This window comes from Molothrus ater, chromosome 2 (genome assembly GCF_012460135.2).
Source record: "Molothrus ater isolate BHLD 08-10-18 breed brown headed cowbird chromosome 2, BPBGC_Mater_1.1, whole genome shotgun sequence".
Classification (NCBI taxonomy): Eukaryota; Metazoa; Chordata; class Aves; order Passeriformes; family Icteridae; genus Molothrus; species Molothrus ater.
Window position 1 is genome coordinate 29393885 of NC_050479.2, and position 21508 is coordinate 29415392.

General features: G+C 36.3%; 1 long non-coding RNA gene across 3 annotated transcripts in view; it reads right to left on the reverse strand.

The window, feature by feature from the left end:
* LOC118689144 (uncharacterized) overlaps positions 1–21508 on the reverse strand; it is a 73285-nt gene that overhangs the window by 12591 nt on the left and 39186 nt on the right. Inside the window, exon 1 of one of the 3 annotated variants that reach the window (XR_004980563.1) lies at positions 4926–5066. The exons of the other annotated variants lie outside the window; for them this stretch is intronic. This is a non-coding gene — a long non-coding RNA (uncharacterized LOC118689144). Of the gene's footprint in view, positions 1–4925; positions 5067–21508 lie in introns of those variants that run through there. 3 annotated transcript variants of the gene reach the window in all.

The following is a 21508-nucleotide window of genomic DNA, read 5'->3' on the forward strand; positions in this document are numbered from 1 at the left end:
AGAAAAAAAAAAACCCAGAAAGCAAAAACAAAGCCAAAAAGAAAAAAGACCACCAAAATTTAAAGCAACAGTTCTCTCCATTTAGATGTGATGAACCTGCAACTAGACAGGATTAATCTAGTCCTGAGTGCTGGATGTACAGCATAAGTTGAATAAACAATGAAAGACTTATTTTCCATTAAGAGCTTGACATTTACAAAGTGACTGCATGACATATCATGTCATGTATTATGAACTTTTAAAACAAAGATCCAAGCTGAGCACACATTCAGGAATTATATTAAAAGAGGTTTGGGTTTACTCACCATTACTAATTACCCATGAAGAGCCTGGAGGATGTCTTACTTTTTTTTTTCTTTTATCACATCATTATGACAAATATGTTTTTGCTCAAAATAACAAATAGAATACTGTTATCATATTGAATTGGAATTAGGTGTTTCCACAGCAACTTCTTTCACTCTCTGAGGAAAATCTCAACCTTGCTACTCCTCAAGGGAGCACAAAGATCTCTCCCATTCCTGTGCTGTGGAAACCAGGAAATGGCTAGTCTCAAGAGAGATGCTAAATTATTCCTCCCTTCTAGAGTTCACTTAAGTTCCCACTGAAGTATAATAATAATTTAAATTGTATAATTCCATTGAATTCCTCTACTGACTGAATTTTTTCACCTTGTTCTGAATTCGCCTGGATTTTCTTTTAATATATAATACAGGATCTATTTTCTTTTGCAAAATATCTTTGGAGTTCTATTAATGATTTTACTAACAACATTCATTTTACATGCTAGTCAGCCAAGTTCTTGCTTTTAGAAAAAATCATTATGGCAATGTCAAACCCATAGTTAGAGTCCTGACTAAATGAAAATAGAGATTGAACGGGAAATACTCTCTGACCCAGGTTGAAAACTTGAAGGTAGTATGACTAAGAGGAGTATCACTATGTCAGGGTTCACCAGCTCCCCCTGTCCTGAAAAGTAAATCTTTGCTACTGGGTCACGTCACTCATCATTTACAGAACAAACACTGATACCCTGGAAGATTTGTGAGAGCAAAAGTAGATGATTTTGACATTTAGGTCCTTTCCCTTTCCTGCTACTCTCTTTTCCAGGTGTGGACTTCTCACCTCTGTCACAGCACCTTGCAAAAATACACAAACCTCACATAGCAGAAACTCTGTCACAAAGTACTGATTCAGTCCTGCAGATTTGTGTGCCTCCAATGGAAGCAGCCTCACTGAAGTACAGTGTGAAGCCATGATGGGTGTAGGTGGCCTTATATCAGCCATGGCATTGTGCAAGTGTGAGAAGAGACCAAAGGCTGCCCTATGCTACACATAGATGATGCCAGACACCTCCAGCAGACTCATGGAAGGACCCAGCAGCCAAGATGGTGCCACCTATGGGAAGACATATTAAATAAATGACAAAAATTATGGACATAAGAGGAGACAATTAAAAAAAAAAAAAAGAAAAAAAAAGGCTAACCCAATGGGGAGAAACAGCAGAGGAAGCACCAAGGTCAGAGCAGGAGGTGGAAGAGATTCTGAGGTTGGGGGACAGTGGATATTTCATGAAGGGCAAGGAGCCTCATTGAGAATCCATGCTGGTTTAGATGAAAACTATGAAGAGGCAGACGAGAAACAAACGGACACGTACAGACCATAGTCCTCATTCTCCACTTCCCATTCTAAAACATTACACAAGTAAATGAGGTTGGAGTAGGAGTGAGGTAGAGCCTGGAAAATGGAGCAGAAAAGTTAAGGCTGTAATGTTTGTAATTTTATTTTATTTGTTTCTCACTATCCAAATCAATTTTAATTATTAATGGAAATAATTTTCCTGAAGACAAGTTTGTTCTGCCAAACAAACTTGTTCAGTCATAGTAATTGGTAAGCAATCTCCATATCTTTACCTTTGTCCACAAATATTCTTCTACATGGTTTTCTTTTTATCTCCTCTTATCCTATTGAGGCATGGGAAATGGCTGAGAGTTTGAGTGGGAATTTGGCTGTTACTAATGGTGAGCCCACTGCTGAAATCAAAATGTTTTTCATGTACAAGATCTGCTTTATTAAGGTGTGTAAAATCATCTGGAATATGAGGTGTGGAAGGTGAGTTGAGAAAGGTAATTTTTCCTCCTATACTTGTGGAGAAAAATATTTTGTCCTTACAAAATGAAATCTCAGTCCACTGAGTGATTCTCATTTCCTTTCTAGTGCTGGTACTATTTGACATATTCTTTATCATATGATGCTTATACTTCATACTCTTCACTACAGAATTTTCTTTACTCTTTGACCTCAGCCTCAATTATTTGTCCTTTTATTTGTTCCTTTCTCCCTTTATTTGTTCCTTTGCACAACACATCTAATTTGGCCTTGTAAAACTTCTAATATTGTGGGTTGCTCTTAAGACTTCTTTGCACACTGTTGCAATAAAAACATTTTGCATACACCATGGCAAGTACCCTGTATAAATCTAATCCTGCTGGCAATCTTCAGGACAGGAAAGGCAAAAAAAATGGAAGAAACGTAACATCTCAGTGGAATTTGTATTACCAAATTTCAAGATCAAATATATAAAACCAGCAGCAATCTATACTGATAAAATATTTTTCTGACAAAAGCGCAGGCAAATAATTAATAACACTGAAAAACTTGGGGTGTTTATATTGCTGAGGTTTTTTTGCACCAAGGTAATCCATCTAAAATTTACTTCAAATCCACTTTCCTAAGTGTCTTTGGACAATTGGCATGATTATATAACATCATAAAATAAAAGTATTAATTTCCCTTAAAACCAGAAGGAGAAATATCTTTTAGAGGTTAAAATTTGAAAAAAAAAATTATATATGTTTGAAAAGTCATGAGATGCAGAGACAGACAAAAAAGTATAAATGGGGACAAGCAATCTGAACTTGTTCTGAAACAACCAGCTCATTTTTAAAGGAAAATCAAATTAATAATTAACACTGTTTACTTGAGACAGGGAATTGGTGTGATCTGTAAGTCAAAAGCTTCATAGAATTTTTTGAATTGTCCTTATGATACCTCTGATTAAAATGTGAATGTATCTCAAAATTTAAAAAACAAACATACAAAAAGCTGAACTTTTTATTGAAAGAGTTTGTCTAGTACAGGACAGCACTATTTTTCTTAATATTCATTTATGTGAACTTCTCTGGAAAATCTTTCTATACTTCTTATTTGGAATATGAAGGATGCATGCTGGCCAAAATGCAATAGCACAAAGAAATTGAATAATAAACTTTCTGAGCACTGGGGGTGTTTTTTCATATGTCCTTCTGGGGTCACTGTGTGGTTTTTCCAAAATTGTTTGCATGTTGTGACTTGCTCCATAAAAGAAATACCATCCATGATACATTAAGATATTTTTTGATCTGTGATTTTCCAGATTGGCATGATTGGCATGTCTATGTGTTGTATTCATATAAATTGTCTGTGTCATCAACTGTTTTTGAACATAAGTCAAACATGTCCAGACTGGTCAGTCTATCCTTGAACTCCCAAGTAGGTATTTGAAAAAGTCAGTGATCATTTTCCCTTTTTTCACGAAACAAACTGAATGGGATACAGAACCCTTGATGATTTATTAAATGGCTCCATTGTAGCTGGAAGTCTTACAGCAGCTGGCCAACAGCTGCAGCATGCCCTAGCAGTCAGTACCTCAGTCTTCAATCTGTTGGAAGGATTCCACTTTATTCACAGCTGTGTTTTTGGTTTTCAGTGGGGTGATCCCAAAATGCCCAGGCAGTTTGTTCCATTCACCCAGTCAAAGGCATTAAATAATACAGCCGCAACATTCTCTTAAGACTGTCTAACTTCTCGGCATGAATGAGCCCTTCTTGTTTTTATAATAAGCCCTTGGAGAATGCAAGTGTAGTCATTCATAATGTTCTCAGGTTATTGTCCATTTAGAATTTGTGAGGTTCTTCAGTATACAATTCTGTACATGGAAATTATTTTCTACCTATGTCCAAAACAAACAGGATTGCAACAGTGGGCAAACAATAACCTGTTCCAAATCACACTAAATTTACTGGACTTGTGATTTCAGAGGAAAAAAAATAAAGAAGAAAGGATAGTCACTGTTTAATCAGATTGTTTTGGGTTGGTTTGTAATTGGGTTTTGGTAATATAATGTGAAAACCTGAAGAACATGGACATAAATCTGGTTTGAAGTCATGTGAAGCCCTTAATGTAGACAGACTTAGAAATATTACTAGTAGAAATAATACTTCTGCTATAAGAATGGACTTTTGATTTGTCACACAGATCCTGGATAATACAGACTCAAGCACATTCCCATGTGGTGCAGCATGCTGTAGCCTCCACTATTAGCTCTTCTTACAGAGTTCAGCATAGAAATCATTGCTTATTATGGGGAAGTTTGTCCTTTTTCAGATAGAAATTTTATCAGTCATAATATGCATTGATTTTCTCTCATGTACTTTATTTTGTCTAAAAGCATATGGTGGTATATGGTGTCAGACACAGCTGATTGGCCTTTGAACACTGCATCTGTGCCCATATCACTTTCAAACCCAACTTCAGCAGGTTGAATGATGTTCAGTGCTCAGCCAGGACATACTTTCTCAAGTGTAACTCAAGCTTGCTTGGAAAGAAGGTGTTGCTCAGCCATTGGTGACAGACAATTTATAAATTACCTCAGTGCTTTATCTTTAAAATCATATATTAAAGACATTGGCTTGATGGGGTTTGGCTCTGGAGCATCCTTCCCTCTTTAGAAGTGCTTTAACACAATCTTGTAACAATTTCCTAAGGGTTGTCTGGGTTGTCTCTGTAGCTTAGCATAAGTTATACAATTGGATCAGCCAGGCATTTGTCACTGGTCCCAAATGTTATCCCTGAAATAAGTCTTTACTTTAGGCAGGTTCACTTACAGTGTAATGTGAAGATGGTATGTATGATGGGACAGCCGCTGGATCCAAAACTTTTCATCTTGTCAGCCAAGAAGTCTTCCTCCTCCAAATTTTACAGACAGCAGAGGAGCAGGTGCGGTTCAGGTGCCTTAGATGCAGATCCTTCTGCTGGTCAAGAAACATTACTCATACCTGGTTATTCACATAGAATAAGAAGTGTGCCGAGGAGAAGCTGTGACTACTTGAAGCATGAGTGTGATCTAACTTTCCAAATGCTAATTCACTAAGTCTTTCCAGACCTTTTAGAAACTGCTGGAACTGAATCTGTTTTAAATTATTCTATTTTAAGTGATCACCAGAGTCTAGTCTGACATTCTGCATAAGACAGGCCAAGGAATTTCACTGAGTTCTCCAGACCACAAATCCCTTCTTAGATTCATCAAACCTTCATATCTTTGTCATGCAACTGCAAAATCACAAAGGGTTTGTGGGGTGCTTCCAGGTTGTGAATTTGTGGTTTTAAATCCAGACCTTTAGTTATTTAAGTAATAATATATTTTTGTTAAGACAATAAGTTTTATGGAAAACTGTTGCAATGTGCTAAAATTTCTTGCTATGGAGAAAGGAAATTATACCGACTATTTCCTGTAAGAATTTCAATAAAATAATCCTGTGTTTGAGCTTTGAAGTATTGTTGTCACTCAGTTTTTACACACATTTTCTTTTCACCTTGTAAGGCATCTTCAATAGGCATCTTATCCTGGCAGGACTGTAGGTGAAAAGGACTTCTGAATTCAGCCAGAATGGCCTGTCACTTTCTTGCATGACAAATGGGAACAGCAACAAAAGAGATATGTGTACTCCTTTATTTAAAATTGTATTTTCAAATCTTTATTTTCCCCTAAACATGATAAAAAAAACCTCGTAGAAGTCCAGAAATTCTAAAAAAGATAACGCCAGGTGTTTTGAGGGAAAGCTATGGGAACAGATGGCCTTACTGGAGGAGGTAAAATAAAAATTTCTAGATGCTATATTTGAAACCTGGTGAAGAAGAGCAGCTGAATCTGGAGGATGGTGCCAGTATCTACCCTCTGATTTGAGTGAAGAACTTGACAGAAGTGCAGAACCAAAGCAATAAGGTCTGTATTCTTTCTTATTTCCAAAAATCATACTGCAGGCTGAGACCAAATTAATAATATCACTTTCACATAAAGGCTGTGCTCTGACTTCATGTGTGCTACCATGCATGGCCCTGTTCCCAACAATTGTATAAGTCTAAAAGCTTCCATAGAGCCAGCACATGTAATCTCCACTGCTGGCACCAATTATGCTTGGCATTGTATCCAAACACCCACTTTGCACCAGATCTGTCAGTATCAAAGCCATGAGGCTGGAACTTTTCCTGTGCTCTGGAATACATTGATTCAAATAACTCGTCAAAGCTGTAATTACAAGTAACTGTTATATCTGCATGCTTCTTTGGGACTCGGTATCATGAGAGCCTAGAAAGTTAGGATTAAGGTAATAACAACAGCAAACATACCATACCATACCATTCCATACCATACCATACCATACCATACCATACCATACCATACCATACCATACCATACCATACCATACCATCATACCATACCATTCCATACCATACCATACCATTCCATAACATACCAAGGTCTGTTGTGCAAATGGCATCCTGTACCTTAGGCACTTAGGGGCAGCAGGCTGCTGCCCTCCTGCCATGTTGGTCTACAGTTGGAAATGTAGCATATACCTCCTTTTTAAGTCTATATGCTCTTAAGGGTTTATACATATAAAATAAATATGCATATAATTTGTAGGATTTTGAATAGATATGCACACACACTTCAATCATATTTGTAAAGACTAGTCTAGACTGTGTGGAGGCAAGCAGACCTATGAGACAGATAACAGGTGGGATCTATGGAGGAGTACAGAAGGAGCAATGAGCTGGAAAGACTCCTTGATGATCCACATAGGTAAGCAGCAGGATATTAATCTGTGGTTCACATGGTATACTTTGCTGTTCACTCACCAACCTGTAAGAAGTCCTGATGAAATCCATGGGGCAGTTATTCAGCAGGCAGATTTGTGTGTGCATGTTTTCCAAGGAAGCTCTTAGGGTTTGGTTGTACCTTTCACCCTGCCTGGTGCAAAACACAGTCACACAGCTGAACAGCCCTTTTGTTCACAGCAGGTCTGCACCCTTTCCTGCTCTGAAAAATAGATCCTGTGCAGCAACAAGCACACACATTGACTATTAGTCCTCATCACGTGGCTTGTGCCCCTGCATTATAACAATCAGGCAGAAGACATGAATATACATCAAAACGTTAGGTCCTCTCTCTGAAAATATCTTGAAATGCTCTTAGCAGAATCAAAATTTAACCATAATAGTTACGCAAGTTGTTTTGTAAATTGTTCAGAAGAATGAAAGCTGTATAAGTAAGAATTAAAAAGTACAATGAGATATGTATTTCTGAAAATAATTTTAGGGTATTCAGTCCAGCTGTGCACCTCTTTCATTGGCTCTTAAACACAAGTAGTCAATTATGTGAAATATTTAAACAAGAGACATTGTCTTTGAAACTTGTAACATCGTTTACTTACAGCTCTGTTCTTTCATATTAGTTTGCATTACTAGAAAACGGAAATAAAATATTTTTTACTACAGCTATATACCCACAGTAAGAAAAATGGGTTGCATTGCAAAAATGGACAAACTGATGCAAGCTCTTTCAAATTTCACACATGTGGCAACTGCATGTTATGGTTTGATAGACATGAAAATAGCAATCAAAATACCAGCTTAACCCTTCTGTCTTGTATTACTCACCTCTCTCCTTTGTTCAAAGCTTGCAACTGCCCTCCCCTTTTAAAAAGAACTTGCTTCCCTGAAGTTTTCCCAGTTTATTTCCTTAAATCTTGCCTCCCCCTGCTGGTTGTGCAAAACAGACATTCTGACTAAAAAAAACACTGTCCCAGAGGTAATTGATGTGAGACAATCATGATCAACAAGAAAATATAGTCCCAATTTATGTTCTAAAGCAGCAACAGCAAATCTCTAAATATGCAATGGAGCCTCTTGGACCTCTTTCAAGCTGCATCTTTGCTTATACAGAGAGAGCAAGATCCGCTTTCTTCTCAAACATGCTAGTGGTGTTTATTGGATTTGTTCCTAATTTGTATGGAGTTTTTTTGGTTTTTGGGGTGGTTTTTTTTTTTTGTTTTTTTTGGGGTTTTTTTTGTGGGGGTGTTGAGTTGTTTGGTTTGGTTTTTCTTTTTGTGTATGAAAAGGGCAGTACACCAAAGTTTCTGTAAAAAGAAGGTTCCACCTATCTTTTAATAATTGGGTTGAGTTAGAAGAAAACACCAGTGGGAAAATAATTATTTTTGGTTTCACATCCAGTGCATTTTTACTGAGTGACTGAATGCCCATACTGTAAGTTGGTGCAGTTTCTAATCTGCTAAAAATTTACGGAACAGCCAGCAATTTATTTCTGTAAAGTCTTAATTAGCTTTAATTGCCATAGGTCTATTTATACCTATTTTCACCAATTTATTCAGTCTTCCTTTATGCTTCCAGAACCACTATAAGAACATCTAGACTGTGAAAATGTTTTGCTAATTCAAACGTATATGAACCACAGGATGTATAATTTTCAGAACTATGTCTACATGGGCTGCAATTTACATTAAATTGCTGTTTTGGTTAAATGGCACCTTAGCTACCAAGCAACTCTTTGAATAGTTGTTTCTTTAATTATTATTTAATTTTGTGGTTATGACTGGTTTTCAGTTAAAGAGGGTACTACTGACAAATTCAATTAAAGGAAAATAGAGGACTTAATGGTCCATGCTAATGATTCATTTCATACATAATATTTTATCATTTTCTGTGCAAATTTATAATGAGTGCTTAGCTTGTATTAATAAAAGCTTACATTTAGTCTACATAAAATATAGTGATTAAAATATTTTGCTAATGATATCTGTTGATAAATGCTTTTAAAACAATTAGGTCCTTTACCTTAAAGTACTTTATCAGTGAAAATTTATATGAAAATGCATATTTTGTCATTAAGAAGGAAACACAAGTAGAGGAGCATAATAACATATCCATAAACAACACCTTTTGATATTAAAACAGCTCATGATATGCATCTGCTACGCTCAGGAAAACAAACTTTGAAGAATTATAGCAATCAGTTCAATATGCTATCTGATTTTATAGTATCACATGAAGAAGAAGGAGTTTGATAAATCGCCTTTTCAGGTATCTGAAATAAGAAGAAGTACTTCTCTATTTCACAGCAGAGACAGAAATTTCAGCTTCTAGGGTTTCTAAGTAGTGTGTGTAGGAGTGAAAGGGTGGGTAAGTAGCTATTACAGTCTCAATTTTACATTTTGCATCCTCACTGATGAAGATAGATTGTCTTACAAAGTGAATAAAATCATCATTTACAAACATTTAAGCATATTACATCCTTTTTTAAGATACCATGCTGTTTTAGGACAATTTTGTTTTCATGGCTTTTTCTTGCACAGAGAAATTAGTGCCCAATCATTTGCTTTAACAAAGAATGCTATTAGCTTCAATGGTAAAACAGATTTATTGTAGTTACTTCTGCAAACTGCTTGACTGGTACTATTGGGACCCAAAATATGGGGGGTTTTTCAGGATTAAGGGCACAACAAAGCAAACAGAAGGGAGGGTCCAAAGGTTTTTAAGAGCAAAACAGTAATTCTGGAACACAAGTCAATGCAAATTCAAGAAAAGTCCAATTCCTACATCACTTACATAATATCCTAGTGACTTCTTAATTTTAGGTGGTGACAGTGGTTGGAATAAGCAGGTTACAATTAGTATAACTTCATGAGTCTTAACAGTGCTGAAATTCAGTATGCCATTTGGAAGTTGCTGTCAATTCTTCTCTAAAAGGTGAAAAAAAGAGGTGCCAGATTTCTTCTTTGAATCTTAGATCCTTGCCTGAAGAAACTCTTTATTTTGTCAGTCACAGCCAAAATTTTTGTGATTTGTGTTTCTGAAACTTCAACTGCAAAATCTGTTGATTCTAAAATCTCATGTCATTTAGGTTTCTCAGTAGTAAATAATAAGAATTTATGAATGAACAAAGGTCAGGATTATCAGGATCAGTGCATGACAATCAGAAGCTTAAGCTTGTTTTCCTTTGTCAAACAGTGATGGTAACATATTTTTCAGATGTCATCAATAAGCAGGGAAGTTACATTCTTTCCTTTATATACTTCATAGCTCCATATATGGTCATTTCAGTAGTTACATGAATGTCAGCAAATGCAAAATGTTCCTTAGCCATGCTCTTTTTGTTTCTGGCTATTTCCAGAGAAAGGAGTTGAAAACTAAGATTTGCTTGTCAAGTACAAGCTAATAGCCTCCATAGCAAAACCTAGAAATGGCAGCACAATCTAGGTCCTACATGGATGTGTGTTTTTCACATAGGAGGCCTACAAATGTAGATGACAGACAAGGACTACAAATGAACTTGTTCTGTATGATGCATTTTTGCCTCCTTTTTCAAATTTTAGTTAAAATTTCATCGATTTGTTCTAATATGTAGTCTATGATTTCTTGCCAGAACCTTGGTAAGACTGACTGACCCAGTGGTATCCCTGAAACATCACCACAAGATTGATGGCCCCCAATAATCTTAATTTCAGATGACTGGCTGAAGGTGACCTAAATGGGGGCTTTGCCACCAACAGCTAATACCTGATCTGCGTGGCTGTATTGAATCTGATTGAGGCAGCTGAATGGCAGCAGAAAGGCTGGGGGAGGGTGACCTTATTGCGTCTTCTGTCTGTCTCTAGGGTTTAACCATAAGTGAGTATTATGAACTGAAGTTAGGAAGACTGTCATTACCCTCGTGTACTTCTTAAGGAAGTATTTCAATACACAACTTGTTATTTATCTGTTTTCCCACTTAAGTTATTCGCATACTGAAAGATTCCCAAGTGTTTTGCAAGTAAGGAAAAAAATCACCTGTCAAGAAAATCCAGATGTTTATTTTTTAAAGTTTCTAAGGCATGGAGTGCTTATAGCTATCAATCAGGGAATAAGCCAAACAGGTGACTTATTTTAAAGGATTCTTTGGCACTGCACAGACTTTAAGTGCTACACACTTGGCAGAGAGGTTATGTTGCATTCATAACTTGATGATCTGGGTGGATCCCTGCTGCAACTGATTGCCAAATATTCTAAGTTACTGTGAGTTCTTAAACACAGCCCTGTAGTCTTTTCTTCTCAGCAAAGGGAGATAGTGGCAGTGAGATAGGCAGCCTCTAGGAGCAAACTCCACAGAGGTACTTGCAAGCATAGCCACCCCTCCTGCTGCCACTGATGCATGATGATTATCATAAAAATATTGAAAGATATTTTTACTTTTAATATTGACCGGTACAACCACTGAGAGAGATTCTCAGTAATATTTTCCATCTGTTTGTGGTTATAATCTTTGTTACTGCAATTATATAACACAGTTGTTCATTTTGTAGTGCCATCCTCTGAAGTACTCTTTGGGGGTCAGCAGTGTTAATTGCCATAGCACACTGGTTTTCCACATCCAAATATTTCTTGATATACTTTAAGGAATTTTTGCTCATCAATGGTAGCCACCTCTACTCTGAATCTTCATATACTAAAGACTGTGAGAGAGGATTCTTATAATTTCCTAAAATGCCTTGTAAAAGATACATGAAAATGTATAGATAACCTTACATCACAGCAATGTCTTTGAAAGAGATAATTTTGAGAGAGGAATGGTAAAGGGGAATTTCCCATAAAAGTACAGTTTTGTTAAACATTTTGTCTACTAAAAGATACCATTCTAAGAGACAACAGAAAACAGATTGCTAAAGAAAACATAACCATACTAAATTTTACTACCTTTACTGAAGATTTCTAAATGCATGTTTGATACCTTTTGATATTGTTGATACTGTTTTATAGGAAAGCTTTCTGAAAAGGAAAAAAACACATGGACTCAAATGCAAATAATGGGAAAAGGCTGCAATATCTCCCAGATTCCAAACCCTAATGTGTTAGATTATGACAGATTTCACAGTCTTCCCAGCTATATGATGAAGTTAGCAGAGTGCTCATATGATCTCAGGCCCAGGGATTTTTAGAACATCTGGAATTTGGTCTTCTAAAATCTCCCGATTTTTTTTTCTTAGTTTGCAATAGAGTCATGGTACATTTTTCATTTTAGTGTCTACAGTTTAGTGGGATGAATTCCACCCAAAAATTTTCCGATTAGTCCAATAAGTAGTGCTGGGTTTAGTTCTGAAATAGCTGTTGCCTACTGATTTTTAAGATGTCCACCTCCTTTTATATCAGTTTGATAACAAGATTATGGCCTAATTTGTGCAAGGTCAGTACTTAAACTGTAATAACACCAGTTACCTCAGACTTATTTTCACCAAGACTGATAATGTGCTTTACAGAAAGATGTGGGAGAATATTGTCTGACTTTATTTTATCTTCTAAGGTATCTATCAGGTCTTTAATATGTTACTCAGCTTAGTAAAACTGATTTTTTGTTTCCAATGAGCAGCCTAAGAAAGTTGATCAAACCTGTCTGAAGGCTGCAACACAGCCTGGGTCACTTGTATAGCATAAAATTTTACTAATTATTTAATTTTTTAAACTGTACCATAAAAGACAATTTCAATTATTTTAAAGTAGAAAACAGATGTTAGTGAATTTGCATCAGCTAATTAACTTTCTACAAATACCTCACTGTGAGTTCAGAAAGCTTCGATTGCAAAAATTAAACATATCAAAAGAACACAGTCTAATATGCCCAAAACAAAGTAGAATTGTCTGAAATGTGAGCAACGTATTAATGGTTATTCAGAAATTGAATTCCACTGGGTTTTTTAATGTAAGCTGCATTAAAAAGGAAAAACAAAACAAAAAATAATACAGAGCATTTATTTTTCTTTTATAACTACAGCACCACAAAAATCAGCCCAAAAGTCCCAATGTTAATCTGCAAATAAGGTAGGGACTCCTGTGTTTGTCCCTGAGCAAACACACAGTGTTACATTATTTAACAGCCCCTCTAGTCAGTACAGTTGTCTAAGGGGTTAAAATGAAAGTTCAGGCCTTTTCCTGCAGCTAGCAGAATCTTTCTAGCAGGGTGATATCTCCACAGATAGATCTTCTCCCCTCTGTTCTTAAACCCACTTGTTGGACCAATAATGTCTAGGAAGACAATGACTTCTCAGGACTTCAGGCATGGAGTATTCTGCTTACACAATTAATTACCAGAAGGTACGTTCTCTTAATTTTAACACATAATTTGCTTTGTTTCTCATTCCTTCTTCCTCTTTCAGTCACCACTGTTCACTGCTCCTCCAAAATACCTACTGTACTGTTTAGATAACTTATGTAGAGCAAACTCAGGATGTCCTTCAAGAAGCCAGCTAGCTGGCCTTTCCATTGGCCTTGTAAAGGATGGGGGCATTCACTATAGGATGGGTTCTGCACTGACCACTTTAAGTTTCAACACATTTTTCTCCCATGCAATTATTACCTCATGTGGATGTACTGGGTTTGAACAAGAAGATTAAGCAAAAAACAGCTTAGTTGTGAGAAAAGGAAGGAAGGAAGGAAGGAAGGAAGGAAGGAAGGAAGGAAGGAAGGAAGGAAGGAAGGAAGGAAGGAAGGAAGGAAGGAAGGAAGGAAGGAAGGAAGGAAGGAAGGAAGGAAGGAAGGAAGGAAGGAAGGAAGGAAGGAAGGAAGGAAGGAAGGAAGGAAGGAAGGAAGGAAGGAAGGAAGGAAGGAAGGAAGGAAGGAAGGAAGGAAGGAAGGAAGGAAGGAAGGAAGGAAGGAAGGAAGGAAGGAAGGAAGGAAGGAAGGAAGGAAGGAAGGAAGGAAGGAAGGAAGGAAGGAAGGAAGGAAGGAAGGAAGGAAATAGGGATGTACAATGGCAGAAAACCAAATTGTTTCTTAATCATCAGAAAAGACAAAACCTGGTATTAATATTCAAATATTAATCTTCAAATTAAAAAAGGTGGCTTCAAGGAGAAAGACTGCAGATTGCTGTCCATGTTTGTTGAAGATGCAAGAGAGGATAATGATAAAAACTGCAATATGGAGCTTATTACTGAGTTTAGACATTAGAAAAGACAAAAGAAGAAACAAGTTCTCTCACTGTGAGGATGGTGAAGTAAATGAATAGATTGCCTAGGGAATTTTTGGAATCCCCAGACTGGAGGTTTTTAAAAACGGGATAGACAAACATCTGCCAGGGAAGATTTAGATACAGCTGGTTCTGCCTCAGGGTAGGAAAAGGGATTGAACATTCTTTCTATCTCCCTTCCAGCCCTACTTGCTATGAATCTATGATAAACAACAATAATACTTCAACAGTAGACACTGAGAGGTCACTAGGTAGGGGTAGAAAAGAAAGAGTAATAGCAAGGAAAATCAATGAGGATTTACTAGTCCTTGCTTTCCCAACTGTGCTTTTTTCAGGAATGTTTCCAGAGAATGAAAAGGTATTATGAAAGAACATTTTATTAATATTTTGAGATGCCAGTGCATAAGACCAAAGTGGAAACATGACATGGAAGCTAGGACAAAAGACAAACTTAATTGGAATCCAAGCAAAGATAAGATACCTGTCATAGACAAACTTATTTATTCCCACAGTGGTTTTAATTGTGCATCGGGCCAAAAAAGATAAGATTTTATACATTAATCTTTAAATGTTGCAAAAAGGCAATTCTTCTTTGGGTCACTTCCCAGAGACAATTACAACAGATCAGATAGATGATTATGACAACATTAATGCAAACATACAAAAATGGCATTTTTCCCCCTAGGATTAATATGCAAAAGTATGTAATAGTTTGCATTAAAATATGCAAGCTGAGAAGCTGATGTATGTGACTATATTTGTGAAACTGATTGTATTTAAATACCTTTATTGCTAGGCATATGCACAAAACAACAATGTTAAGACAACCACATTATTTTTTCTTTTCACGAATTTTGCATGTTTTGCCATAGAGAGCTAATGCTGTGCTCAAAATTACAATGGTATAAAACATTTTCTGTTACTTAAAAAATATTTTAAAATACCTTAAGCCTGTATTTTTGCTACATTTTAGCCTGTTAGAGATTCTCATGTTTGTTTGTTTGTTTGCTTGCTTGTTTGTTTGTTTTTGGTTTTTGGGTTTTGGGGCTTTTTTGAGGGGGAGAGCAAATCACAAAAATCACAGCATCCATGTATACACTCAATCAGCTGTCACATCATAAGCATGCCTTGCGTTTTCTCTTTCTGAAGCCAAGCAGCAATTATTTTCTGAGTTTCATTCAGATGAATGGTCAACAATTTTACTTCAAATAGCACCAAATACAATATTTTAAATTCAAATACTGATTTTTAAAAGGTTGTACAAATTTTACCATTTTCTTTGACAGAAGTAAGTTTATTTTCAAGAACACACCTGGAAATTCTGCTTAAATACATATGGTAACAGTAAGTAAAGGGTTTGCTTGATCAGCTCTATATTGCACGCTTTCTTTCTGTTCCTGTTTCACAGATAACTAATGATTTGAGGGTAAAAATGAAGAACTTGCATATGTATTAATCCTTTAAGGCTGTTCAGTCATCACTATGCATACATGTAGGTAGTATAATGCATAAATGTAAACAAGGGATGCATTTTTCTTCTCACTTATGCCATCATTTTTCTGTGCTGTTTTTTCCTTTGTATGCAGGCAAGGGGTTAATCACTGGACTTTTTAAAAGGGATTATTTCTGATATATATTAAAACGGAATTAATTTAAGTACTCAGATAAGACCATTTTCCGCTATCTGCTGCCATTTTCATTTTTTGCCCCAGAATGTCATTATCTGCAAAAATATTTTACTTTTTCAATAAAAAGATCTGAAGAATCAACATTATCACTGGATCAGCCATTATAGCACAAAATACTCTCTGATTGCCTTGACTGTTTTGTTTGATGAGAGGGTGGATGCTTTGTGGGCAAAGCAAGAGGAGAGAAGAATCATAGTAGTATCCCAGTAAGAAACAGGATTTAAATGGCATAAATAGCACAGATTCTGTGATGCAATGGAAACATCTCCTCAGCCATTCCCAGCTAAGCTTCACATCCTGCATTTCTACTCCAGTGATCCTGCAGCCTGTAATAGACACAATAAAGTTTGTCAGGAGCACCAGGTCCATGCTGACCACCTCTGAAGGCTCCAAACCTGCACAGAGCTGCTCCTGTTCCTGCCCAGATTTCTGCTGGAAATTTCTGCTGTGGGATTGTTTCCCAAATGCAGCACTGCTCTGTGCAGTCACGTGTATCCTCAAAGGAGGAATGAAAATGGGACAAAGTAGGTGTCAGTGGCAAGTGGCCGTGCACAGCTGGGGGTTGGATGGAGTGGAGTGGAACAAGGACAACAAAAATGATGGCATTTTTGACAGCAACTTATTGGAGACACTCATGTTTTGACAGCAACTTATTGGAGACACTCTCCACCCTCTCAGAGACACTGCAGAGTAAACTGTCTTTCAGCTAAGAAGAGAGCCATAAAAGTCTAACTGCAGATGAGTTACAGACCTGAGCATAACATGTGTTTGGTGAAAGAAAGTGTAAACATCACTGAATATACCAGTTAATACTTCAGATGTGCAATTTTCTCCACTATGGGTTTCTCCTTAATCCTGCTCAGTTATTGGCACTCAAACAGATCTAGCCAAGCTCAAGAAAAAGCAGAGGATAAAGACTTTGCTGCCCATGTCACAAGGAGACTACTTTCAATATTTCTATATTTGAACGAGGTTTAGATTTTAGAATATGTACCATAATTTCCCATGGATTATCTTAATTGTTTGCTATATGTAACATTACCTATGTTAAAATGGGTTAAGAAATATTCCACAGACACTGAAAACCCAGAGCTAGCATAAATTCTGGAGTACATACAAAAAAAAACAACAGGCAAACATTTACAATTGTAAAGTCCCAAACCAGTTTTATTAACTGCAGCTCTGATTTATTTCCCTATCCTACTGTTTCAAGATCTGCACCTTTTCTTTCTTCTTTGGGATGAACAAAGATCATGGAACAGATTGTAAGTGAGGCAAATTACATGGCTGTTTATGGTTGTGTTACACATATTATATATATCATTTGCAAACTATTCCCTAAAGAAATGGTATCAAACTTTTGGGGACAGGAAAGAATCTGATGACAGCCTTCTTTCATTTATTTTCTTGCAGATGCTTCATGATAATTGAATGCATTATTTTCCTAGATTAATTTCTATTACTGCAGCTACTGCTTTCCCATCATTGTCCATTCGGGGTTATTTTTGGTATTTTTTGCTTTAATGTTCATTAACTATATTATTTGATTGAATGATGCCATCACAATTAGAAGAAAACAAGTCCAAGTCTATTTGAACAGAATCATATATATAAGTCTATTTGAACAGCCATATATATAAGTCTATTTGAACAGAATCATATATATAAGCACTCTACTTTAGATAAAATATAAAGGCTTCTATATTTTTTGAGTTTGGATTTGGTTCTGGGGAGTTTTTGGTGCCTTTTTTTTCATTTGTTTAACACATACACACATTTGAAAATATAGCAGTATTCCAAAATCCCTAAGTTATGTACACAATTAATCTGCAAATTTCAGCACCATGGTAATTTTACTCTGATTTTTTTATGAAGTGACTTAGCAAGAATTCCTTTATATTTTAAGCTGCAAAATTTTAAAATAAAGTTCTGTTCTTCATATTTTCATCTTGGTACACTCTGCATAGAGTTAGTTTAAGCAATAATTATTGGACAGTTTGGACTAAAAGATAACTTCAGCTAAACAACAGATAAGTGGTCAGGAAAGAAAAAGGACAACTCCTCTGAAATGAGCAGAATTATTAGCAGCATTTGCCAATGACAGAACTATTATCAGCACTTTGAAACACCTGTTAGTTAAACAAAAATTTATCAACTTTAACAGAACTTCCTGCCTGGAAGTGTAATTTAAAATGACTGTTAAAATGAAAAATAGTATCTATTTTTTATTCCTTTTAAATCAAGTATGAAAAACCTGTAAATAAAAGAAATATCTTCCCTGAAAAAAAAAGAAAATATAACCTTAATTTTTGTTTCAATTCCATCAGCATGCAACAGAAACAACTCCTTTAAATCAATAGAGTGTCATAAGCAGTTTGAAGACAAAATCAAGCTGTTGAAAGCAGATGCAATTTAAATATTTGGTAACACTCTATGTCGTGATCTAGAAAAATTAGTACAATGATTTTTTTTTTAATTTAAAAAGCAAGCAAGCAAACAAAACAGAAAAAGATTCAGTTCTTAGCTATTTAATGGAAGGAAAAAAAGGTTAACTCCAACCCAGGGAAAATTTTCAGTCAATCAAGCTGCACTGCAGATTCAGTCAGTAAGTGTTAGGAAACAAAAACATTACAAAGTAAGCTCATTGTATTTACAGGTAATATTTGCTTATTCAGGTAATTAATCATCATGACTAATTATACTAGAAGGTGGACAGATTATTTCAGTAAACCAAGATTACTTGTCTATGGGTAGAGATCTAGGAGCTGGACATGTACACTTTCACTAATAAATGATAAGGATCACTGGTGAGGCAGGTTGCAGAGCTTAGGAAAGCAGTAAGTTACTAAGTGAAACTGCTTTTGGCAACTATTGACCTTTGAGTTCTTAAACTGGAGCATATAGAAACAACACAATGTTCTCTAGCAAGTTTTGCCTGATAACCTGCTGGAAAAGGGACAGAATATCCTCTAGCCATTTTGCATGCACAATTTAACAATTATGTGGTCAGAGGAAGGATGATTCTTTTAAGGTGTTGGTAGATGAATGGTAGATGTTCACAGGCTTTACACATTTACAAAGGAATTTCAAAATCTAACACAGCATAATCAATATCAACTCCAATTCTTCTATACTGAGATAAATGATATCGATCACTCTATTGGGAACACACACACAAAAACAGAAGGAGAGGAAGGGTTCAGAAAAGCAGGTCATACAGATCAAAAGCATAGCACTGACAATACTGGCTTAGGGACAAAATGTTAAAGGCTGTTTCACTCAGCATGGAAAATCTGAAACATTATTTTGATGTATTTAAAAGCAGTGCCTTCTAAGAAAGAAACTCTAAATTTATTTCAAGTTACTATTATAGTTGAATAAAAATTTTCAAAAGCATATCAAAAGTTAGTTTTAGATAATTATTATAATCAGGAACCATGCTTAGAATGAGAATACAAATGATTTATAATTCTACCCTTACTTGAAAATTAAATATTCATTTCAAACTTAAGTAAAATTTTTTCAAAACAAACGTTTTGTAATAAATTTTGCAAAGTACTACAAACATTGCAATGCAATCCAAATTAAGCTGTGGGTGTACAGAGTTTGCCTTTTGAATTTCTTTTGTTTGTCAGACCTTCCAAGTTTTCTGGGAGCACTCAGGAGCACAGGGTAAGAGAAACACATCCAAAATCCTTAGAGGCCATGATTTTATTTCTAATTGGTGTTTCCACACTCTGCATGCATTCATCAATCAGATGTAAATTACTGTATGCCTGATTGGGTCTCCTTCACCCTAACCACTCCCTGCTGACTGGCAGGGCTTGCCAACTGCTGTAGCAGGCAAGATGAGCAGCAGTAAGAGCACCTCTACTGTTTTGGAAGGTCTTGGCCATCAGCAGTATCATAGCTAACAACTGCTCACTTAACACCTATTGAATGTCTTGAACACAATTGTCCCTTTGAAGAATGCAGCTGTCACCTTTGATCAAGCATGAGACATCACTGGTGGCAAGAAATATAAAAGAGTAGGTCCATAAATTCAAACACTGTGGCAATTTCAGAGGAGTTCCTTTATTCTGGAAACAAGCACAGAAAAATGTCTAATCGGTGTGGAGGGAAGAGGCACAGTAGATAGAAGCTGCAGAAAAGCTTTTTTCATAATATTTAAACCTAGTGAGTGATCAGAGAAAATACCATAGAGTCAATAATCCAAACAAACAGGGGGATAGGTTGTGCACCACTGGAAAAATTTAACAAATACACAAGTTGAAATACTTGCAGTCACTTTCCAATGTAGCACCTAAATATTATTCTATAGTCTTCAGTCTGCTAAAGCACACTTCTTATGCTACATAAGCATAGATTTTATGTATTTTAGGGCAGAATGCTGTCTAAGATTACCTTCAAACTGGTATACCCACCTAGCTGGCTATACTCCCTTCGAGAGAATTGTCAAGTCCAAAAGGAGCCTGGAGATGTTTATGTGAGGGGCAGTGGGGAGAAGGACAAGGAGGAGCAGTGGGAGGAGGAGGGCAGATATGGTGTTTTTTGGCCCAGTGGACAAGGAAAAAGCAGTCATGGAAATTCATAGATCAAACTCTTTTTTTTGTTTTTTTTTTTTTTTTTATTGAGGTGCACCAGTTTAATGGCAGTATAGATGGTAGCACTGCACTTCGTTGACCCTAGCAGTATTTTCAGGGAATGGGAATAATGAGTCCTGTGGGTGTTGGTGACAGAAATGCAAGAACTGTTCACAGTTTTATTGTGTTGGGCATAAACAGGCTCCCTTCATATTAACTGGTAGATGTCATTTTGTTCTGTGTTTTTCTTGAACCAACATCTTAAATGTAACCTTCTCTTTCTGGGTGACTAAGACTGATGTTCCCTCATCGCTGCCTGTGAATACTACAGGTGAGTTTGTTGTTTCTGTGGTCAGCACTGAACAAAGGCAATGGGGCATCCAGAATGGAAAGGCAGTAGCTTTTAAAAGGCTCAGGTTTGAACATCAGGAGTGGCATCTGTAGCACAAACACCTTCAGCTTACGTGAGAGGCAAATATACCACTTGGGGCACAAATATTAGTCCTTGTTATGAATATCCAAACTGCATGGGGGTTACAAATATTGTCAAATATTATGTAAAAATGCACAGTAGAAATAATCTCATTTAATGATCCACTAACTTTTGAATACATTTAATGTCAATATGTGACCCAACAATATTTCTAACATCATTTGTATATCACAACTAAATCACTGTTATATTACAAAATACACCTTTGTATAACATTAAGTGTGTTTTGTAATCAAAGGAAGTAGGAGTGTGGGAGGAAAGAGCAAATTAAAAGTTTTTATGGGATGTGTTATGAACGTAAGATAATTTAAGAGGAGTGGTCAAATGCTGCCTGGAAGGATGAGTGCTAGCTGTGACAAACAACAGAAACCCTTGTGCTACTTCTATCTTTCTTTCAGGAACACAATTTTCAGTCTTTGTGCCTCTATTTTTCTTTTCACCCTCTGCTTTTCCTGTCAATTAAGCGGTACATTCTCCATGGACAGAAGTTATAAATGTACATCACGCTTAAAAAGCCATGAATGCGAATATGGCTGGGATGCTTTTCTCCAGATGTTACTTCACTAGTAATAAACCCTGTGACTGTTTGTTTTATCCTCCAGAGCTTTGTGCTTAAGGAGATCCCAGTTTC